This window comes from Ctenopharyngodon idella, chromosome 16 (assembly GCF_019924925.1).
Source record: "Ctenopharyngodon idella isolate HZGC_01 chromosome 16, HZGC01, whole genome shotgun sequence".
In the NCBI taxonomy this organism is placed as follows: Eukaryota; Metazoa; Chordata; class Actinopteri; order Cypriniformes; family Xenocyprididae; genus Ctenopharyngodon; species Ctenopharyngodon idella.
In genome coordinates this window covers 18,166,905-18,173,532 of record NC_067235.1, presented here as the reverse complement: position 1 = coordinate 18,173,532, position 6,628 = coordinate 18,166,905, and positions in this window count along the sequence as shown.

The window sequence follows — 6,628 nt, the reverse complement described above, 5'->3', positions numbered from 1 at the left end:
GGGGGACTTACTGTACTGAAAGGAATATTTGGATATAATTTTACATTGTGAAACAGAGTATTTGCCTATATTATTAGCTAAAATATGATATAGGCTGTATATATCATTATATGATATTATAATAATAAAAATATTAATGTGTAATTAAGAAATAATTATAGGCCTACTACATAGTTCATCAGTAGTGTCAAAAACTTACCTTTTTATTAAGGAGCAATATTTGCTTCCTGGATTTGTTGAACTAACTGACCTGAAAGAAAATGGATGACATGATTTATATGGTTATAATTTTTTTTTTCTTGAATGTCAATTAAGTGGGAAAAAAATTCTCAATCTGCAAAATAGAAAAGCGTTTTCTTCACAAATTAAGTGTTTTCAGAGTTTTTTTTTTTTTTTTAGCAGTATTATTAGTCTACTGTGGTAATATCTAAATGAACTGTTTTTATGGATTTATAAGGCATAAATATTATTTAATATGACAGAAGTAACTTTAGGTTTCAGTTGACGGAAGCCTCTGAAGGTAATGACTGCACAATTTCAGTTTTTACAGTGTAATATTATTTTTATTATATACTTATAAATACATGTATGATTTCATATATTTATATTTTTAATTTCTTTGATATAACATATATGGTAAATGATGAATTCTTTCACCTAAAAGGAACATTTTTGCAGTTCCAAAAGCAAGCAGCCCGTGAGGTGTTGGGATAAGGCTCCCATAAAGTGATGTAACTCAGCAGCAATACAAACATGTCCACCTGTCGTCTTAAAACCATCATAGTCCTTCTTAAGAGTTTAAAAATAGTAATGCATACTGCTTTGAGAAGCTTGGGTCTGAAAACGCCCCTAGTATGTTCTTATAGTATTTTCTTCATTACTTCAGCAGGAATTCACTGCTAAATGTTTTTGTCGTTAAGCCAGGACAGATAATTAGGTTACCTGAAAAGGTTAAAATAATAACTGGATTAACATTCTATATATAATCGCAAAACATAAACATGTTATACAGCCTTAAAGGGTTAGTTCACCCAAAAATGAAAATAATGTCATTTATTACTCACCCTCATGGCGTTCCACACCCGTAAGACCTTCGTTAATCTTTGGAACACAAATTAAGATATTTTTGTTGAAATCCGATGGCTCAGTGAGGCCTGCATAGCCAGCAATGACATTTCCTCTCTCGAGATCCATTAATGTACTAAAAACATATTTAAATTAGTTCATGCAGGCTATGCAGGCCTCACTGCAGGCCTCACTGAGCCATCGGATTTCAACAAAAATATCTTAATTTGTGTTCCGAAGATGAACGAAGGTCTTACGGGTGTGGAACGGCATGAGGGTGAGTAATAAATGACATTATTTTCATTTTTGGGTGAACTAACCCTTTAAATATATGAATGAGATATTATGATCCAAATTTAAGTCATGCTAAGAACATGGTTAGCATATCACGGATTACAGTTTAGGGCATTTAAAGGGCCAATATGGGTCAGTCAGAGCGGCTGTTTGTCAGGCGTATGGCACAGGGTGACCGGCTGTTTATCTGTTAAACAGAGCCTGACACATTTACATTAGTCCCCTAAAAAAATCCACATATTAAGTGAGAAATGAGAGCATTTAAAAGCTGTATCAAAACAGGAAGCTGAGGAAGCTCTTGTATGGTGTATAACAAGTCAGGATGTTCATCTAATCTAGTTATTTATTGGATGGTGAGACTTGTAAGTGTAAAGATAATTCACTCTAGTATGTGCTGAATTCTCAATGCTGTCATTTGCTATTTCGTAAATGAATGTCCTTTTTGTGTGCATTGCTGTAGTTTATTCCTTAAGATCAGTATTCACCACACAATCCTTCTGCTTGGCCCAAACAAGAGGCTTTCAGTAAATCCATCTAGGAATGGGCTGAAAACAACAAAATGGTGCAATCCAGTCTTTCTTTCTTTCTTTCTTATATGTAATTCTTTTAACAAAAAAAAAAATATATATATATATATATATATGAGTATAGACTATTTTTCTGCATTTAGCCATTTTATGTGAAATAGTTTTCTAATCCATGCATGTACAGTATAAATACCCATTTTTTAGTTAATGCTGGTCTTTATAAACCCAGGTAATCTTACATTGGCATCATTGTAATGACACGCGTTAATCCAGCACTGAAGTAGAATTAAGCAGCGCCGCTGTCCCAGTTTAAATAGAGCTCTTGCGCAACCGCAGCGGAAATCAGCTTACAGAGTGGACTCTCGTAAGGTTTTCAACTGCTGCTGAAAAAAAAGAAACATAAACAGCAAGGCTTGAGGTGGCTTTTCTCATCAGGTTAAATTGTCCATGTGAAGAACTAGACATTTTGTACTGCTAATCATCTCTGGCCTAAGATGAATGTCACATTATTTTATCATACTTGATCAGTTCAAGTGTTCCCTGTTCTGACACAACATCTTATTAAGTGCTCTGGCCCTCTATGTTGCGACTGAACAATTTTATAGTTGTATGTTTGTTTGTTTGTTTTTTTTTATATAGAGCTATGTGTTTCAGAATAGCATTCTCATTTGCCATTGAGTGCTAAAAGCTAGATTGATTTCAAAGTTAATTTTGTGTTATAGGCTGGTTTTTATATTGATCTGTAGGACAGCAGTGGACTGACCATCAGATGTGATGGTGGGAAGAGACCCAACATGAGCCACTGTTGCTCCGCTGGATATTCTTGGATGGAGATAAACGGACGTTTGTACAGTAGATTATGGGAGAGCAGCTGGCCTTGGTTTATCCACCAATGTATAGGCCACAATACAGACACAATTTGTAAGTGTTGGGGTGTCTTTAACTAATATTTAAAGATTAGATGTAGAAGCCCTTGATCCTCATTGGTGCAGAAAGCAAAAAAGCCATAGAGAGAAGAAGAAGACTCCAACCTGTCTCCAGATTTGAGAAGAAACGGATGAGTGTCTAGCAATGTAGTCTTAGTGGAATCACATGACAGATGCTGACAAGAATTTGATCTATGCGACCAACTGTATAATGACCAGATGTTGCTATGGTGCTTGGAGTAGAGATAATGTTTCAATCTGACCTCAGTCACAATTAAATAGCACAAAATACCATTAAAGACAATGAAATGTCATGAGATTGAGTAATGAGACTATTTTCGTTAGAGGCAAAAAAACTGTCAAATTTGGTCTTAACAGTTATATTCAAAAGATATATTCAACAATGTTCAGTGAACTGTTAAATAAAATTTCATTTAACTGTATAAACTGTGTAGCTGTTTTGCCATTCTTTTCTACATTTCTTCTCACATGCAGGTTGATGTTACTTTTAACTCTTTGCCCCTGTTCTTAACATTTTTTTTACCTTTTGATAGTCATTCTGTGTGGTTAAAAGTGATTTTAAAATGAGCAAGATTTCTGGTTTTAATTTTCAATCCATTTTGGGTTAATTTTATCCTAGCAGTGTAGTAATTTTAAACCATAAAAAACAGCCCAGCATATTGGTCTCAACATTTAACCCAACCCTGCTAGGTCAAAACAAAACTTTTGCGCTGGTTTGCCAAAATGACCCAAATTATGTTAACCCAGCATTTTTTAGTTTTGAGGGTGAGTAAATTATAATATGGTCCAGAATGTCCATTTTTGGGTGAACTATCCCTTTAATTCTTTAATCACAAGTGCTTAAATTATAATTGGAATGTTAGCTGCGTTGCTTAATATGAGGAGACAATGGGTTCCTTTCCTGTGTTTATGTTGTTATACGTTATCTTCATCCAAATGAAGCTAAATGTTTGGTTACTCTAACCACGTCTCATTGGCCATTTGCACAGGACCGAAACATATACTTAAGTTTAAAGGCAAGAGTTTTTGGGGATGGTTTTAGAAGGTTTATTGCGGCCCAGAGTGAATGTGGAATGTGAAATAAAGCCTTAAAATTTGAAGTGGCATTTCAACTGTGCTGACACAAACAGACAATCAAGACACACCATCCCACATCCTCATACCACGGATGCTGATTCGACAGAAAAGTAGCCGCAATAATAAAAGTTGATCCACCCTAATTATCTTGTTGTTTCTGTTTGGACAGGACAACATGCATTCTTTACTTTGAAAAGTAAAAGCACACCACTCCGCAACAGTTACGGGCTGAAGATTCGTTTTTAGACTTGAAGATCTGTTCAAATCCTTAACTATGTGCAATAATAATTATGATGCTGTATTAATTCTTTATTTGTGACTAAGTTTGTGTTTTATTCATATACTTTAATTATATTCCTTAATTTGCATATTTGTTTGAGAAGATATGATTCCACCAAAGCAAACATAAAACTAAATACCCATCAGTTCAAAGATAGACTGTTGGCTCCCTGTCATTGTATTGTTACCTTACACTAGTCAATGAAACATTCAGTGAAACCTCATCTCCTTCACACTGATGAATCTATTCGTCAACCTTTGAGTGACCAAGTAGTAAAATGTTAGTGTAGAGTGAGTTGTGGAACTGTATCCGTTCTCAGACTTGTTGTCCCACTGACATTTTCAGGAAATATCAGACACAGAGGATCTGATTTCACCACTTTAAAGTGCCCCACAAAACAGGAGCACTTTATCATCAAAAACATAACCAGGGTCAGGGTTAAGTCCGTTTCATATTCTCTTTTCTGACAGGCACTTAAATTGATTGATTGAATTGATTCAAAATTGCACAGAGAAGGAACAATATGACTGATGTTGCAAACAAAAGAGCAGCTGCTTCTACATTTAGTTCCAGAATGTACCACAACAGCATGATGTTTCACTCCATTCATTACATCAGAGGGTCATGCAATGCTAATCTCATGGAGAATGGACTCTTGAGCAAATGTCCCAGCTTCACTGGGATTATAAATGAAAGCAGGTGGATTTGGGAGGGCATAACAGGGACTACTGTGATATAAAAGCTGATGCTCTCTTTCAGAGGTACAGAGCATTCTTTCTGTATTTGACTTCATATATCAAACCAGTTATGCAACCTACTGTTCTGTGCACCCTGAGACAGCATTGGTACTCTTTTTAACTTGTTTATAAAATGTGTAAAAAAAAAAAAATAAAAAAAAAATTCTGGTAGCACTTTATTTTACAGTCCTGTTCCGCATGTACATACTATGTACTTATTATAGTAATTACTGCGTAATAACTGGGTAATAACTAGGTACTAACCCTGAACTTACCCCTAAACCTTAACCCATGTAGTTACCTTGTAGTGCCCACTACTTTCTTAGGTAAGTACACATTCTGTAAAATAATGTGCACCCAAAATTCAAAATAAATGAATCATTGTGGTATTTTAAACAATTTAAAAAATATATTTACTAAAAATTGTAATCTAGTTGTAATCTTGTAATCTGTAATCTAATCTTTTGCTGATTTTCTTTTGGGCCTGCAAGCTGTATGAAATAACAAATGCGGTAACACTTTAGAATAATGGTTTGACATTAATAGGTAACTATGCAGGAAGTAATGCAGAACAAATGAGTAGTTCTACGTTAACACTTACGCTACTACTAACTAATATGAAACTAATATGGTCCAGATCACTTGTAGTTCCTGCAGATTGATTATAGGTAACATTTGACTAATTAGTGATGCATTTTATGACCATGTTCAGAGTAAAAAAAAGATTAATGATATGATTAGTGATTAATTGATAATTCTTTATAATTTGTCAAAGTTAATAGTTCCTAATAAGGGTAATCTCATTCACTAATTATTGATTACCTAATAAGCCTAAATTTGCTATTACTTATTTATTAGTTAATCTTGCTTCCATAGTTAATAACAGTAGCTGAAATGAACTACTCATTTGTCCTGCATTACTAACTGCATAGGTACCTATCAATGACGGACTATTATTCTAAAGCAGGGATGGGCAACTTTTGTCCTGGAGAGCCACTGTCCTGCAGAGTTTGGCTCCAACCCTGATTAAAAACTCACCTGCCTGTAGCTTACCAATCCTGAAGATATTAATTAGCTTGTTCATGTGACAGTAGGAACAATTGTTGTATATTTTGTTGTAGTGGGGACTAAAAGATTGTAACACACCTGGGTTTAAGCACATGTGGGCTGCGTCCAAAAACTTAGGCAGCTGACTTGTCGCCTCGCTGTCTTATCAGGCAATGATTTTGCAGGCAGAGTTTGCTCATGAAGGTGTTCATGAAAATTTTCACTAGAAATGACACCAAAAGTGGAAAACATTGGACAAAAACATACATTTACACACAAACTTACCACCAACCACAACTTTCAGAGGGCATCAAAAATCGATCCGATGAAGGTATCTCACCTATCCTCCGAAGGCAACATTTTTAAGATTTCAGACACAGCTGTGAGATGTGTGTAGGGGCTTATAAGTTCATTAAAGAAGAGCCAAGTTAATTCCAGATGTTTGTCTTTATTAAATAGAAAAGATGCATAAAACAGTTCAGGTATGTTTGATTAGGGTTGAAGCTAAACTCTGCAGGACAGTGGCCCTTCCGGACCATTGCCCATCTCTGTTCTAAAGGGTTACCAAATGCTTTTATTTTATTTTGCATTTTTCAGTAACTAAAACTTTTTGTGCAATCTGTTAGTCTCAGGGAAAGGCACATTGTAATACCT